This window comes from Bos taurus, chromosome Y (assembly GCF_002263795.3).
Source record: "Bos taurus isolate L1 Dominette 01449 registration number 42190680 breed Hereford chromosome Y, ARS-UCD2.0, whole genome shotgun sequence".
NCBI classification, from domain to species: Eukaryota; Metazoa; Chordata; class Mammalia; order Artiodactyla; family Bovidae; genus Bos; species Bos taurus.
Window position 1 is genome coordinate 13,664,503 of NC_082638.1, and position 18,375 is coordinate 13,682,877.

An 18,375-nucleotide genomic window follows, 5' to 3' on the forward strand; every position below is an offset into this window, starting at 1 on the left:
TTGATATTCCTCCCAGCAACCTTGATTCCAGCTTGTGCCTCTTTCAGCCCAGCGTTTCTCATGATGTACTCTGCTTAGAAGTTAAACAAGCAGGGTGACAATATACAGCCTTGATGTACTCCTTTTCCTATTTGGAACCAGTCTGTTGTTCCATGTCCAGTGCTAATTGTTGCTTCCTGATCTGCATATAGGTTTCTCAAGAGGCAGCTCAGGTGGTCTGGTATTCCCATCTCTTTCAAAATTACACTAATGTTAATAGCTCGGTCATGTCCTACAGCCTGTGACTCCAAGTATTGTAGTCCCAGAGGCTCCTCTTTCCATGGAATTCTCTATAATACAATAGTGGAATGGCTTGCCATTTTAAAATTGGTACAAAATAAAATGCAATAGTTGCATCGTCTTTGTGGGCTTCCTTCGTAGCTCAGTGGTAAAGTATTGGCCTATCAAAGCAAGAAATAGAGAAAGTTCAGGTGCCCATGAGTTCAATGCAGTGTTTTGGGGTGGAAACAGGAAAATTAAACGAGCAAACTTTCCTATCTGCTTTCTTTCTTTCTTCTTCTTCTAAGTACTTTAAGTACTTAGACAAGTACTTTAATGTTACTTCATTCCCTCAGCCATGTCAGACTCCTTGAGACCCCATGGACTGCAGCATGCCAGGCTTCCCTGTCCAAAAGCCACTCCCTCAGCTCTGGCAGAGTCATGTCAATCAAGTCAGTGATGCCATCCAACCATCTCATCCTCTGTCCTCCACTTGTCCTCCAGCCTTCATGTTTCTCAGAATCAGAGTATTTTCCAGTGAGGCAGTTCTAACATCAGGTGGCCAAAGTACTGGAGATTAAGCTTCAACCTCAGTCCTTTGAATGAAAGTTCAGGACTAATTTCCTTCAGGTTTGACTTGCTTGAACTCCTTGCAGTCCATGGAACTCTCAAGAGGCGTCTCCAACACCACAGTTTAAAAGCGTCAGTTCTTGGATTCTCAGCTTTCTCTAGGGACCAGTGCTCACATCTATTCATAACTACTGGAGAAACCATAGTTTGGACCAGAACTTTGTCCCCAAATAATGTCTCTTTTGAACACGCTGTCTAGGTTGGTCATAGCTGTTCTTCCAGAGATTAGTTCAGATTAGTTCAGTTCAGTTCATTTCAGTCGCTCAGTTTTGTCCGAATCTTTGCGATCCCATGAACTGCAGCACACCAGGCCTCCCTGTCCATCATCAACTCCCGGAGCCTACCCAAACTCATGTCCATTGAGCCATCCAACCATCTCATCCTCTGTCATTCCCTTCTCCCCCTGCCCTCAATCCATCCCAGCACAGGGGCTTTTCAAAGGAGTCAGCTCTTCGCATCAGGTGGCCAAAGTATTGGAGTTTCAGCATCAACATTGGTCCTTCCAATGAACACCCAGCACCTATAGATCTCCTATAGGATGGATTGGTTGGATCTCTTTGCAGCCCCAGGGACTCTCAAGAGTCTTCTCCAACGCAACAGTTCCAAAGAATCAATATTTCGGCACTCAGCTTCCTTTATAGCCCAACTCTCACATCCATACATGACCAGTGGAAAAACCTTAGCCTTGACTAGATGGACCTTTGGACCATTACTAGATGGCAAAGTAATGTCTCTGCTTTTTAACTTGTTGTCTAGGTCGGTCATAACTTTTCTTCCAAGGAGTAAGCGTCTTTTAGTTTGATGGCTGCAATCACCATCTGCAGTGATTTTGGAGCCCATGTAAAGTCAGCCACGATTTCCACAATTATTTGCCATCAAGTGTTGGGACCAGTTCCCATCAATGTAGTTTTTTTGTGTTGAGTTTTAAGCCAGCTTTTTCACTGTCTTCCTATATTCTTCTTTTTAATATGCTGTCTTGGTTGGCCATAACTTTTCTTCCAACGAGCAAGGGTCTTTCAATTTCAAGACTGCACATCACCATCTGCAGTGATTTTTGAGCCCAAGAAGAGAAAGTCTCCGAGTGTTTCTATTCTTTCCCCATCTATTTTCAAAGAAGACATGGAACTGGATGTCATGATCTTAATTTTCTGAGTGTTGAGTTTCAAGCCAGCTTTTTCACTCTCTTCTTTCACTCTCATCAAGAGGCTCTTCAGTTCCTCTTTACTTTCTGCCATAAGAATGATGTCAACTGCATCCTTAGGCTACTGATACTTCTCATGGATATCTTGATTCCAGCTTCTGCTTCATCCAGCCCCACTTATCCATGGATGTACTCTGCATGTTAGTAGGGTGGCTATATACAGCCTTGATGTACTTCTTTGCCAATTTGAAACCAGTCCATTGTTTCATGTCCAGTTCTAACTGTTGCCCACTACCTGCATACATATTTCTCAGGAGATAGGTAAGGTGGTCTAGAAACCCCATCCCTTTAAGAATATTCCAGTTTGTCATGATCTGCACAGTCAAAAGCTTTGGAATAAGCAATAAAGCAGAAGTAGATGTTTTTCTGGAACACTCTTCCTTTTCCTATGATTGAACAGATGGTGGCAATCGGATCTCTGGTTCCTCTGCCATTTTAAAAATCCAGCTTGAATATCTGGAAGTCTTCTTGGTCCACGTACTGTTGAAGTCTGGCTTGGAGAATTTTGAGCATTACTTGGCTAGTGTGTGAGGTGAGTAGCTTCAACATTCTTTGCAATTGCCTTTCTTTGAGATTGGAATGAAAACTGACCTTTTATAGCTTTGTAGTCACTGATGAGTTTTCCAAATTTTCTGACATACTGAGTACAGCACTTTCATAGCACCATAATCAGGGTTTGAAATAGCTCAGCTGGAATTCCATCAGCTCCACTAGCTTTGTTGATAGTGATGCTTCCTAAGGCCCATTTGACTTCACACTCCAGGAAGTCTGGCTCTAAGTCAGTGATCATATCATAATGGTTATCTGGGTCATTAAGTTTTTGGGTTTTTTTGTTGTTGTTTGGATAGTTCTTCTGTGTATTCTTGACACCTCTTCTTAATATATTCTGATTCTGTTAGGTCCAAAGATTTGTCTTTTATTGTGCCCAATTGTGCATGAAATATTCCCTTGGTATCTCTAATTTCCCTAAAGGGGTCCCTAGTCTTTCCCATAGGAAAGACCTGGCCTTGGGGTCTCTAGCATCCCAGCGTCATCAGGGCATTGAGTGGAGAGTTGCGACTGAAGGTCATCCAGAGGACCCAACACATGGTGGCTACTAGTGGACACTACTCACAGTGCTTTTCCATAAATGTGGGCTCCCACAAAGACAATGAGCTTCACAACTTCCCTTGAATTTGATCTGGGATGTGAGTGTAACCGTCTCCTGAATTGCATTCTGCTGTGTATTGGATTCTTCATTGGTGACCATGCCTGGGACCTTTCTTGAGGGCAGTACTATTCCATCAAGAAGGTGGACTAGAAGGACTTTTGCTCATCTTTTTCTGTGAGTGCTCCAAAACAAGAACTCTGCTGAGCAACCATCAAGAGGAGAATGTTGGATCCCACCCAAAGAAAATACTACACATCCAAGGGTAAGGACATGCCCCAGCAAGATGGCAGTAGGGACAGAATCACATTTAGAATCAAACCCCACATCCACCAGAGATGCTTGGAGGGCTCAAACAAAGTTTGTGTGGACCAGGAGCCGAGACCCCACAGACAAACATCCAGAACTGGCTTTGAGTGCCTCCTGTAGAGGTTTGGGTCAGCAGTGGCCTGCTGCAGCAGCAGGGGCTCTGGGCACAGCCAGCCTGGCTCACAGAATATAGCATAATCTCTCTTGGAGGAGGTTGCCATTAGCCTCCATTAAGTCACTGAGCAGATGACCTGCAAACTACAGGACAAGTATACCAAAGAAATTATTGCACTGTTACGAATGTTCCAGGACCCACAACAGGTTTCCCTAACTGGAGATCTGACAAAGGAACTGAGAATCCCTTTGACTTTGGAGGCCAATGGGATTTAATTACAGATCTTCCACAGGACTGGGGAAATAGACCCTTGGAGAGCACAAACCAAACATTGTGTGCACCAGGAGCCAGGAGAAAGGAGCAGTGTCCCCACAAGAGACTCAGCCAATTTCCCTGTGAGTGTCCTGGATTCTCCGGTGGAGGTGTAGGTTGACAGTGTCCTCCTGCAGGGCCATGGACACTGAATACAAGAGTGCCTGCACAAGTCCTTTTGAAGGAGGATATTATCTTCATTACCCCTACCACAATTTACCCAATTTGCCCTCATGCCAAACAATGGGGGGTGGGAACACAGCCCCACCCATCAACAGAACATTGAATTAAAGGTTTACTGAGCGTGACCCACCCATCTGGACAAGACCCAGTTTCCCCCAAAGTCAGTTTCTCCCATCAATGAGCTTTCATAAGCTTCTTATCCTTCTCCATCAGAGGCAGACCAAATGAAAATCACAATCACAGCAAACTAATCAAACGGATCTCATGGACCACAGCCTTGTCTAATTCAATGAAGTGATGAGCCACGCCTTGTAGGGCCACCCAAAATGTTAGGGTCTTGGTGGAGAGTCTTACAAAATGTGGCCCACTGGAGAAGGGAATGTCAAGCCACTTCAGTATCCTTGCCTTGAGGACCCCATGAGCAGTTTGAAAAGGCAAAGAGTTAGGATACTTAAAGATGAACTCCCCAGGTTGTAGGTGACCAACATGCTAGTGGGAAAGAATGGAGCAATAAATCCAGAAAGAATGAAGAGACAGGGCCAGTGGGAAAGCAACATCCAGTGGTGACTGTGACTGGTGACAGAAGTAAAGTCTGATTCTGTAAAGAACAATATTGCATAGGAGCCTGGAATGTTAGGTCCACAAATCAACATAAATTAAAAGTGGTCAAACGAGATGGCAAGAGTAAACATCAACATGTTAGGAATCAGTGAACTGAAATGCACTGGAATGGATGAATTTAATACAAAGGACCATTGTATCTACTATTGTGGGCAATAATCCCTAAGAAGAACTGGAATAGCCCTCACAGTCAACAAAAGAGTCTCAAATGCAGTACTTGGGTGAAATCTCAAAAATGACTGAATGATCTCTGTTCATTTCCAAGGCAAACTGTTCAACATCACAGTCATCCAGGTCTATGGTTCAACCAGTACAGCTGAAGACTGATGTTGAGCAGTTCTAAGAAGACCTAAAAGACCTTCCAGGACTAACACTGTGAAAATAAAATAAAGAAAATATCCTTTTCATCATAGAGAACTGGAACGCCAAAGTAAGAAGCCAAGAGATACCTGGAGCAACAGGAACGTTTGGCTTTGGTATACGAAATGAAGCAGGCAAATGCTAACAAGAGTTTTACCAAGAGAATGCAATGGTCATAGCAAACACCCTCTTCCAACAACACAAGTGATGACTCTACCCGTGGATATCAACAGATGGTCAATACCAAAATCAGACTGATTATATTCTTTGCAGCTAATGATGGAGAAGCTTTATACAGTCAGCAAAAACAAGGCCTGGAGTTGATTGTCATTCAGATCATTAACTTCTGAATTTGAAAATTCGGGCTGAAAATGCAGAAAGTAGAGAAACCCACTGGACCATTCAGGTATGACCTAAATCAAACCCTTTATGATTGTAGTGTCAAAGTGACAAACAGATTCCCCGATAGACAGAGTGCCTGAAGAACTATGGATGGCAGCACATCACACAGTACAGGAGGCAGTGATTAAGATTATCCCCAAGAAAAAGAAATGCAAAAATTCAAAATGGTTGTCTGGGGAGGCCTTACACTTAGACTGAGAAAAGAGGAGAACTAAAACGCGAAGGAGAAAAGGAAAGGTATACCCAATTGAATGTAGAGTTCTGAAGAATAGCAAGGAGGGATAAGAGAACCTTCCTCAGTGACCAGTGCAAAGAAATAGAGGAAAACCATTGACTGGGAAAGACTAGAGGACATACTGTAACAGATTAAAATTTCAAGTCTGTGGCTTCAGCTGACTGGTTTCCATTCCTCACTCTTGAACTGAATACTTCACTGTGGACTAATGCCTCTCTTCCCTCTTTTATGCAAGTATAATGACAGCAGCAATCTCATATGTTCAGTCAGTTATGAAATTTGAAGTCCTTGGTATATGGAAATAAGATGACTTATGTAATCAATATTGTGTAAAAACTTTTCACACAACAAAGTAATGTTTTCTATGCAGACATTACTTTGCCAACAAAGGTCCGTCTTATCAAGGATATGGTTTATCCAGTAGTCATGTACAGAGAGTTGAATTGTTAAGAAAGCTGAGCACCGAATAATTGATGCTTTTGAACTGTGGTGTTGGAGAAGACTCTTGAGAGTCCCTTGGACTGCAAAAAGATCCAACCAGTCCATTCTAAAGGAGATCAGTCCTGGGTTTTCTTTGGAGGGAATGATGCTAAAGCTGAAACTCCAGTACTTTGGCCACCTCATGCGAAGAGTTGACTCATTTGAAAAGACTCTGATGCAGGGACGGATTGGGGGCAGGAGGAAAAGAGGACTACATAGGATTAGATGGCTGGATGGCATCACTGACTCAATGCACATGAGTTTGAGTGAACTCTGGGAGTTGGTGATAGACAGGGAGGCCTGGCGTGCTGCAATTCATGGGCTCGCAAAGAATCGGAAATGACTGAGCGACTGAACTGAACTGAACTGATCTTATGCAGTAAACACTGTTAATTTTAAATATTTCCATAGAATATATTAATACAACTTTTTCATGAAACTAACAGGGATGGGGGAGCCTGGTGGACTGTCATCTATGGGATCGCACAGAGTTGAACATGATTGAAGTGTCTTAGCAGCAGCAGCAACCGTGTTACTCCCTGTTGTCTCTGACTCTTTGCAACCCATGGACTGTAACCCACCAGCTCCTCTGTTGATGGGATTCTCCACACAAGAATATTGGAATCAGTTGCTATGGCCTACTCCAGAGGATATTCCCAACCTAGTGATGGAAGTCAGGTCTGTTACTTCAGGCGGATTGTTTACCATCTGAATTTACTGTCTACTTTCCATATTCATATAAAATTAGTTATGGATTATGATATACCCAAATACCAGAGAAACCTCCATCTGGGAGCATTATTTTATAATAAGTCCGTGAAACCCCTATCCACACCGAGTCTCAATATCAAAAAGCTGATGTTACCAAAGCAGTTTCTTATTTTAATACAATAAAATGAGTAAAACAATAAGTGTCATCAGAGGCATGATCCATTAATAAACTCTCAATACACAGTAAGTACCTAATGCATTTGTATTTAATAAAGATTATGTGTGTGTGTGTGTGTGTGTGTGTGTGTGTGTGTGTTTGCAATCAAGAGAAGAACCTAGTATCTCCTTCAGAAACAGTGTGAAAAAAATCTAACCCCAAAGAAAGGTGAAAGAGAAAAGTAATAGTTTAGATTTGAAATGCAATAATAGAAAAAGAAGAGAAAAAAGTCAAAAAACAAAGTTAATAAAAATGGAAAAAAATAGGTAAACTGAACAAACAGAAGGGTAAGAGATTCAGATACTGAAAGGGGAATGATTAAAATGGCATTGCTATGAATTCATACTAAATAAAGAGGATTGTTAGGTACTTTGGACAAATATTTATGCCAAGAGAAGTCTTAAGTTTTATGAAGCAGTAAATTGCTATAAGAACAGACTTGCTGAAACAATTTAAAACATGAGAAAATCTGAATAGACTTAACAACAAAGAGGATATATTAGTAATCATATTTTCTATAAATAGAAGCATATAACCAGATAATCTTTATGGTGTACTGTACCCAATATTTTTATGAGCATTTAAATGGCAAATATGAAAAGCACAGGTGTACTAGATACATTAGTCATCAGTTAAAGTGCTATGTTGTGTGCTAAGTTCCTTCAGTAATGTCCAACTCTTTGTGACCACTTGAGCTAGACCACTAGGCTCCCTCGTGTGTAGCATTCTCCTCCAATGGCAGTGGCAACCCACTCATGTATCCTTCTCTGGAGACAGGAAAAAATCAACCAATTTAATTCATGAACACAGAGGTCTCAAAGAAATGGGATGCCTGAAGTGACCAAAGCACGCTCAATATATATGATTTTATCTTTAATAAAGATAAAATATATAGCTCTCCAATCATGAGAAGAAACTAATATCTTCTTCAGAAACAGGGAGAATATCTAACCCCTACGCAAGATGAAGGAGGACTCTATATGATTTTTGGACTGATATTTATTTGTAGATTTCACAAATAAAGAAGCTTGTGCTTAGAAAATAACATTAATAGAGAACTATCAGATTTTGTTTGTGTAGCTTTCTTACCCTTGAATTCTCTAACTCTGGGGACAAGGATCATGTCTATGCTCCTGTCATAGGGATGGTAAAATCATATGAATTCATTTCCCACATTAAGGGGGAGGTATGGGGACTGTAATACTTTTATTTTTGTTTTTAATCATGTTACCTTATTGACCATTTCCCAGACTGGCTTTATTCAAAACACTCAATATGTCTCTGTTTCTGAATATACTATCTAGGTTGGTCATAACTTTCCTTCCAAGGAGTAAGCATCTTTTAATTTCATGGCTGCAGTCACCATCTGCAGTGATTTTGGCGCCCCCAAAAATAAAGCCTGACACTGTTTCCACTGTTTCCCCATCTATTTCCCATGAAGTGAGATGCATTTTGTACCTCAAGTCCAAACTTGCCTGTTACTACATGTATTTCTTGACTCCCTGTTTTTACATCACACTCAGCTATGACGAAAAGGACAGAACAAAGGCTAAAGGCTGAATTTCACAGGTCAGACCACCTGACCTGCCTCTTGAGAAACCTATATGCATTTCAGGAAGCAATAGCTAGAACTGGACATGGAACAACAGACTGGTTCCAAATAGGAAAAGGAGTACGTCAAGGCTGTATATTGTCACCCTGCTTATTTAACTTATATGCAGAGTGCACCATGAGAAATGCTGGGCTGGAAGAAGCACAAGCTGGAATCAAGATTACCAGGAGAAATATCAGTAAACTCAGATATGCAGATGACACCACCCTTATGGCAGAAAGTGAAGAGGAACTAAAAAGCCTCTTGATGAAAGTAAAAGTGGAGAGTGAAAAAGTTGGCTTAAAGCTCAACATTCAGAAAACGAAGATCATGGCATCTGGTCCCATCATTGCACGAGAAATAGATGGGGAAATGGGGGAAACAGTGTCAGACTTTATTTGTCTGGGCTTCCAAATCACTGCAGATGGTGACTGCAGCCATGAAATTAAAAGATGCTTACTCCTTTTTAAGGAAAGTTATGACCAATCTAGATAGCATATGCAAAAGCAGAGACATTACTTTGCCAACAAAGGTCTGTCTAGTCAAGGCTATGGTTTTTCCTGTGGTCATGTATGGCTGTGAGAGTTGGACTGTGAAGAAAGCTGAGAGCCTGAGAATTGATGCTTTTGAACTGTGGTGTTGGAGAAGACTCTTGAGAGTCCCTTGGACTGCAAGGAGATCCAACCAGTGCATTCTAAAGGAGATCAGCCCTGGGTGTTCTTCAGAAGCAATGGTATTAAAGCTAAAACTGCAGTACTTCGGCCACCTCATGTGTAGAGTTGACTCATTGGAAAAGACTCTGATGCTGGGAGGGATTGGGGGCAGGAGGAAAAGGGGACGACAGAGGATGAGATGGTTGGATGGCATCACTGACTCGATGGACGTGAGACTGAGTTTATTCCAGGAGTTGGTGATGTACCTGGAGGCCTGGCATGCTGCAATTCATGGGGTCGCAAAGAGCCAGGCATGACAGAGTGACTGAACTGAACTGAACTGTCATTTTGATTTATAATCCAGCTTCAGCCTCTCATTCCCCATCCCCTGGAAAAACTGGAATAAAAAGCATGTTTGTGACAAAAGAAATGAAGATGTCTCAGAGTCAATGATGCCAGCAAATGTTACTTCAGTTGACAGTGATAAAGAAACTTGGAGTTAGTATCAGGCCTGAAAGGACAATAGGACTTTGGAAGCAGATACAGGCTTAGGAAGTAGATTGGCCAGGTCGTGCATAGGAAAGATCCTTACCCTAGTTGGAAGGTATGTGCTGAGAAAAGAAGGAAATAAAGTTGAGAGGACTCCTTGCTGATGTTTTTGCAAAGAAATGAAACACTTTAATTCTTAATGCTTAAGATCACAGAGTACTAAAAAAAAAACCTTACTATATTTATTTCTCTAAACATTTACAAATCAGTCAATCCTATAGGAAATCAACCCTGAATATTCATTGGAAGGACTGATGTTGAACATGAAGTTCCAAAAATTTGGCCATCTGATTCAAAGAGCTGACTCATTGGAAAGGACTCTGCTACTGGAAAAGATAGAAGACAAGAGGAGTAGGGATGATAGAGAATGAAATGGATGATGGATGACATCACTAACTCAATAGACATGAGTTTGAGCAAACTCTGGGAGACAGTAAAGGACAGGGAATCCTGGTGTGCTAAGGTTCATGGGGTCCTAAGAAGTCAGACAGGACTGAGTGACTGAACAACAACAAACATTTACAACAGTCAGTATAACAGGGGTCTTAACTTAAAAAAAAATAGGGAATGGCCATGGAAAATATCATAATTGTGCCTTAGATTATGAAGGTTGGCTTTGCAGTTTCAGCATGAGTGGTCACCCTGGTGGCCCTGCTCCACCATACAGATTAGGTTTGCCTGTCATTATTTTTGAGGCTTGCTTGCTTTTCATTTGTTCAGACACCCTGAGTGGAAGATCATGACTTTTTTTTTCTTTTCAGTATTACTGAGATATTAATTGAATTGACATATAGCCCTGTGTAAGTTTAAGGGGTTCAGCATCATGAGTCCACTCCATCCTGCAGTGGTGGGTGCACTCCATCCTGCAGTGGTGGGTGCAGTAAGTCTATTGAACATTCATCATTTCATATGGATACAAAATTAAATAGAAAAAGTATTTTCATTTTGATGAGAACTCTTAGATTTTACTCTATTAACTTTAATATCTAACATAAAACAGCATTAGTTATACTTGAGTTGTATGTCACCTAACAAAACAGTGTTAGTTGTACTTGTGTTGTATGTCACCTCCCTCATACATACTTCTAACTAGAAGATGAACACGATAGTTTCACAAGGTGTCTTTCCTGTCACTGAGAAAGATGACCCCCAGCCACTTTGTAAATATTTGAAACATCCCTTCCCAAGCTGCCCACACTTACTTCTCTCTGAACCTCTCTCATCTGTGTGTCCAGTCTCAGTGCTCCCTCCATATGCCCTTGGAAGTAGGAAGGGGGAACAGCCACTGGCATCTCCCCTAGGCAAAGAGAAACGGAGTCGGACCCTGTGAAAACATTAGGTGTTGTTTCCAGGGCTCCAAAGAGCTCTGGCACCATAGTCCTTTATGTCTCATGATGGAACAAATAGTCCCAGATCATTCACCTTAAAACCAACATAAATAGACAATCTGCCAAGCAGAGGTATAGAATTGGTATAGAATTTAAAGACTCAAGAAGCAGTTTTCTGTAAAAGGTTAACCGGGGATATCCTCTACTGCACATTAATGAAGTCTTATTCATGTACAGTTGGGAAGGTCCCCTATAATCGGAAATGACAACCCACTCCAGTATTTTTGCCTAGAGAATCCCATGGACAAAGAAGAGTGGTGGGCTACAGTCCATGGGGTCACAAAAAGTCAGGCACAACTGAGTGACTATGACTTAATACTAGAAAGAAGTTAGGCAAGAAGAGAAGTGCTAGAAAAGAAGTGATTTATTAGAGTAGGACACTTGGGAAGTTCCCAAGTGTTGTGTTGCCCTAAGTACTCACTTACACTTTCACAATCAGAGGATGAGGGGAGCGGGGAAAGATCTTCTTTTTCTTGAGTAGACAGCACGTTTCCATCATCAGTGCCTCCCCAAGGTAGGACAGGCAAGTTTACTTGTCCCACTCTATATGGTCATGCTAGGACTATTATAGTTCACTTCAGTTGTTCAGTCATACCGAATCTTTACGATCTCATTGACTGCAGCACACTACACTTCCCTGTCGTATTACTTGGGAAAAATATTTTCAGGTCTCAGTACAAGGCAGGTCTTTCATTTTGAAAAGTCAACTTTCCATAAGTTATTGTGTTTTGTATGTGCAGAGCCTGTTTTGGGGAGTTATTACCTTGATGACCACTGGACAGGTTGTAAGTCTTGTTTTCTGCTATTGTTTTATTGTTTGGGGGCACATTCTGGAAATAACATGTCTTAGGGGCCAAAGAGCATGTTTTGGGGTTTATTAACTCATGGGGCTCACTTGGCAGGATGTAAGTCTCATGCCACCATTGTTTGATTGTTTTGGGCCATGTCTCATGGTTCTGTTGCACGGTTTTGTTGCTAAGCAAGTTGGCTTGATTTAAGCAAACCAAGTTGGCTTTGATGCTAAGTGACTTGTTTTGCTTTATGAATAGAGAAAGCCGACATGTTTCATAATTTTCTCATTACTTCCTTGAATGTCATTAGTCTTATTGTGGTCTCCTGAAAACCCCATAATGTTTCTTCTCTATCTACAGTTCCCTAATACGATATCATGCTAACTGAGTATTCTGTTCTCTTATTCTGTCCCTGCCACCTGGGGACTCTCCCAGCCCCCAAGTGCAGGCTGCAGTGCCCTCAGTGATCCCAACACCACTCCATCAAATGAGATGCAGCTCTAAGAGCCAGGAGACCAGGTTCCTAGTTCTGCTGTCATTTCCTTCCTCCCCCTAGATCTGGGCTTCCCCTTCCAAGTCCTGCAGTCCTACCTGCCTGGAGCAGACCCTCAACCTCCCACCCCTGCCCACTACACCCTACTGCTGCTTTGCCTCTAGGCGCACCACCCTCAGGAGTAACTGGCTAGAGTTAGGGTGACCTGGACATCTGACAAGTCTTCACTGGTGAGTAGGAAGGAGGAAGCCTCTTTTGTTTAGATCTAGATGTAATTGAATCTGTCTTGCCAAGCACAACAAGAGGCAGAGAGGGCTCATAGAAAGGGTAGACTCTTCTAGGGTAAGAAGAGATCTGACTCCAGAGTGGAGGGAGGACAGTCATACTGGAACTCCAGGTGGGATTTTGTCTGTTGGAGGCTGGGTCTCCAGGGGCTTCTTGTCAGTCTGGGGCCTCTGAGGACCAGCCAGGCTGTGCTTTTTCTCCAGGATCAAGGGAGGGTCATCTTCCAGCCTTCCAGTGCCTCTTTGGGCACAGATGTGCTCCAAAGATCCCCCAGGAAGGCCCTGGGGAGCACATGATTTGCAGTCACAGAAAGAATTCTGCAACTAGAGAGGGAATGAGCTCTTCCCACCCCAAAATGAGCTCAGAGGCTGCACCAGCCTGTGAAACACAAAAACAGGTAGAAATGTCCCCCAGGTTGACTCATGCTTAGGCCCTGGGAGTTGTCCTGGGATTACCTGACAATGGGCCGAAAGAACACATCTTCATGCAGATGAGCCTCTAGGGCTTCTGTGTCCAGCGAGTCCCCTGCACAAACAGACTCTGTGGAGCTGGAGGTGGACAGAGGCCTGTCCCCTGCCTCACTCAGAAAGACTTTTTGACTGATACTTCCCATTTTTAGATCATTTAAAGACAGTGGTCCCTCCTGCAACCTTAGATCTGGATGCTGAGTTCCCATGGAAACATCCCAAGCTTAGACCTCTGCTGTTTCCTGTCCCTCCAAGTCCCAATGAAGTTGGCTAGTTCTTCCTAATGTTCAGTGGGGCAGATCTGTCCATCCATCCATGTTTTCCCAAGTGGTTCTTCCAGTTCCTCCTTCATGGAGCATGACAGCATCCTGCCTTGGCTGTCTTGGGCTCACTAGGCTGGAAAGGAAACCAGGGGTGAACTTTGGCTTCTCTCTGAAAGGTATTTGAGGCACTGTTGGAAAGTGCCAATGTCATCATGGCTGCTCCTTAATCAGGGACTTGATGATTATCTTTGTTTCGAACCTTGGCTCCTGCAGCTGATTGATCACGGTGATTGCCGGAAGTCAAAATGCCCACAAGGCACATTCCAACTTAACCCTATTTTTAGGTTTTCACTTTATTTAAGGGACACCCACATCTCCGGCTGATGATGGGAATGGTAGGAATTTGGTGAATGCCACATCTAGGCAGTTACCAAACTGTAGAGTATCCTTCAGGGAAGGACACCTTCTTGCCCTCTAAATGGAAGAACTGTTGGGGCATCACAATGCCAGGGGTGGAGAGGTTCCATCCGTCTGTGTTCTGAGACCACAGCAGAACCAGTGTGTCAGCAACCCATCAGGGGCTTCACCCCAGGCCCTTTCATGCAGGCTTTGCACCTCCCCAGGGAGAAAGTCTGTGTTGCTACCTGTGCTTAAGGCAGAGCAAAGGAAAAACTAAATTGAGTTTGTGGGCTTAAAGTTGAGCTCCCATCAGAATCTGTGTAAGTGAGAGCCTTAGGGGAGGGAGAGGTGTGGGGAGTGGGGGTTTCAAAGGCGCTTTGCATTCCTTGTTCACTGGCACAGAGGGAACGTCAGGTTACCCAGGTACACTTGGGAAGAAGCCTGTGAAGGTCATGGTGCGGGTACAGGTCGCTGGACAGAGCCCAGGCTGGGATGTGCAGGGGGACACTGGAGCCTCCCGTTGCAGCCGTTTGCTGACACAGATTTATGTCCTTGGCCCACGTTTATTTCCCTTTAGGAGAGCCCACGGCCCTAAGCCCTCATGGGGTTTCAGGCAGAACAAGGCATGTCCCAGGTTTGGCCAGCCAAAACAGTTCCATCCTATCCTAACCCACATTCCTAAATTTAATCTCCTAGCTTCAGGGTGGAAGTGCCCTTTGCCTTCAGGGAGGGAGGAAGTGTGGGTCTTGGGTTTGCCTTGGGTTTAAGGGATCCACCTGGTCCCTTTTTAGCCACTTCCTCAAGCAACAGTTAGAGCTGGACATGGAACAACAGACTGGTTCCTCACAGGAAAAGGAGTACATCAAGGCTGTATGTTGTCACCCTGCTTATTTAACTTATATGTAGAGTACATCATGAGAAATGCTGGGCTGGAAGAAGCACAAGCTGGAATCAAGATTGCAGGGAGAAATATAAAAAGACCTCAGGTATGCAGATGAAACCACCTTTATGGCAGAAAGTGAAGAGGAACTAAAAAGCCACTTGATGAAAGTGAAAGTGGAGAGTGAAAAAGTTGGCTTAAAGCTCAACATTCAGAAGACAAAGATCATGGCATCTGGTCCCATCACTTCATGGGAAATAGATGGGAAAACAGTGGAAACAGTGTCAGATTTTATTTTGGGGGGCTCCAAAATCAATGCAGATGGTGACTGTAGCCATGAAATTAAAAGACACTTACTCCTTGGAAGGAAAGTTATGACCAACCTAGATAGCATATTGAAAAGCAGAAACATTACTTTGCCAACAAAGGTCTGTCTAGTCAAGGCTATGGTTTTTCCAGTGGTCATGTATAGCTGTGAGTGTTGGACTGTGAAGAAACCTGAGTGCCCAAGAATTGATGCTTTTGAACTGTGGTTCAAAAGTCCAAGAGTCTTGGAGAAGACTCTTGAGAGTAGAGACTCTTGGACTACAAGGAGATCCAACCAGTCCATTCTGAAGGAGATCAGCCCTGGGTGTTCTTTGGAAGGAATGATGCTAAAGCTGAAATGCCAGTACTTTGGCCCCCTCATGGGAAGAGTTGACTCATTGGAAAAAAACTCTGATATTGGGAGGGATTGGGGTCAGGAGGAGAAGGGGACGACAGAGGATGAGATGGCTGGATGGTTTCACTGACTCAATGGACATGAGTCTGAGTGAAATCCGGGAATTGGTGATGGACAGGGAGGCCTAGCTTTCTGTGATTCATGGGGTCGCAAAGAGTCAGACACGACTGAGTGACTGAACTGAACTGAACTGAACTGCTGGCAATTTCTCAAGCCTAGCCAAAGAAAAGTCCTGGAATTCCTCCAAACAAAACGCATTTGTCTTGGGTACTTTCCTTGGTTTCTTTATAAGTGTCTGGTCCCTCTATTCTCCTGGCCAGCTCCTAGGTGTCATTTTGACCTGGCCAGCTCCAGGGAAGCCTGGACCCTCAAAATCTGGAGGACCTACCATCCCTTCATTATACCTCTGTTCCCCGGTGAACAGGCACATATTTCGCCATCAGACGTAATGTGTAAGTGACAATGTGATACTTGGAAATCTTACTTTGTTTGTTTTTCTTCTGGGGTGACACCACCATCTGCCCAAAGCTGTATGAATGTGAACATTTGGGTGATTTTGATGTGGCCCAAACTCCCCCAATGAATGTACTTTCAGGTTGGTTTTCCTCTTTTATATTTTGCTTTTGTGAACAGACATAGGATCCCACCGGGTGTATGTAGTGAGAAAGTTAAAAACAAACAAACAAACAAACAAAAAACACTCAGACTAAGCTGGATGGAGATCTAATAGTAAGGTAGCACTTTAGCCAGAAATGGAAATTTCAGCCAAAATCAAAAAAGCGTGTCCTGGAAAGAGAAGAGGCACTCAGGCCTGAGCACACTGCTCCATGCTGGAGCCTTGGGCTCTGACAGCTGTACCTGCTGGCGTCTTCATGGGACAAGCCACACAGGCCATGATCCTGTAGAGAATTTTCTTTGCCTTTCGATTCACGTTGGCAATTGCATGCTTTGCTTTTGCTTCTACATGCAGTTTTACCTTTCTGCCAGACAGTTTTGTTACTTCTCTGATTTTCGCCCCTTGTACAAACCGTTACAATATTTCTTAACTAAATAGAATTTGGCGGGGTGGGGAATGGGGTAGGGTGGGGTGAGACTGAGGGGATGGGGGCACACTGAACAGCATCTGGGGTCGTAGTTCCCTGATGGGAATAGAAATCATACCTCTGCAGTAAAAGCACAGAGTCCTCCTCCTGATCTACCAGGGAAGTTCCTGGAATTGATTTAATGAAAGATATCTAATTAGGAATGTTTGGGTGACAATTTACATTTTTTATTGTGACCAGTGATTATAGTTCATATCATTTTATAGTTTTTTTTTTATTTTACTTGGGGTTTCTTTTTGTTTTTAAAGCTAAAAACTGTTTTTTAATTCCATGGAATACCAAAAAAAAAAAAATCTGTAGAATATTTGAAAGAGGCTTTGTTCTGAATGTGAGTGCTTTGCACCACTGAACCAAATGGTAATAACATTTGTAGAAGAGACACACAGTGAAAGGTACATCTTTTTATTGAGTGACATGACAGAAGCCATTGCGTGAGTTATTGGTTGGTGTTTAGAGACAGGCCATTTTGGGCTAAACTCATTCCTGTTTTCAGCCTTTGAATAATAATCAGAAGCTTTCTCTGAAGAGAGTGGTGTCATCTGTCAGAGTCCTAGGTTCTAATGGCCAGCAGGGCTGGGATAAAATGCACCAGCTGGTAGATGTGGTATGGGGCAAGAAATCACCTTGTCCCTTTATTCTGCCTGGAGAGATCTTTGTCCTGGTGCCAGCAGGGCCAAAGCTGTGACTCTGTGGCCAGAGGATGTCTCTGACCCTGCCTTGGTTTCCCTGAGGGTGGAGGGACAGCAGGGTCTCCCCGGTTCCTTAGCCAGAGAAGGACCCTCCCCCCACTTACTCTCTGCCATCCCCCCAGGACTCGTTCTGGCCTAGGCTCTTCAGGATGGCCATCTGGGACCCACCGCAGGTCCTGGAGCTGGCTGGATGGAGCCTGCTGCAGAATGAGGACTTGGCCATCATGGCTCTGTAGGAGCTGCCCATCGAGCTATTCCTGCCGCTGTTTACAGTGGCCTTTGCCAGGAGGCACACCCAGGCCTTGAAGGTGATGTTGCAGGCCTGGCCCTTACCCTGCCTCCCCCTGGGCACCCTGTTGAAGAACCACCAGCCTCATCTGGAGACCTTCCAGGCTGCACTCGATGGCCTGGACCTCCTGCTTGCCCAGGAGGTCCGCCCCAGCTAAGGTTAATCTGGCAGAGTGGTGGGGACTAGGGGTGTAAGCAAGATGCAGCTGGGGCGGAAGATGAAGGGTCACCTGGGAACAGGCGTTTGGGTGTACAGGACTGCTTAGAGGGGCAGAGGGGATAAAAGGCATGTGGGCCCACCCCCCCACCCAGGGTCCCTTAATGTGGGGACCAAGGGGGGGGCAGAAGCTGGAGGAGCTGTGGTGTGAGGAGTACAGAGCACTCGTAGGGTCCTGGTGCCTGTGGGCCTCTGCACAGCTCAGCATGTCCCCCATAGCCCCAAAGGTGGTGGAAGCTGCAGGTGCTGGACTTGCGCTGGAACGCCCGCCAGGACTTCTGGACCCTGTGGTCTGGCATAATCACTGGCATTCAATCACTGCTGGGGCCTGAGCCAGTCCAGACCATGCAGAAGAGGTGCAGGGTGGATGCGCAGGTGGGGCTGAAGCCAGTGCAGGCCCCTGTGGAGGTGCTGGTC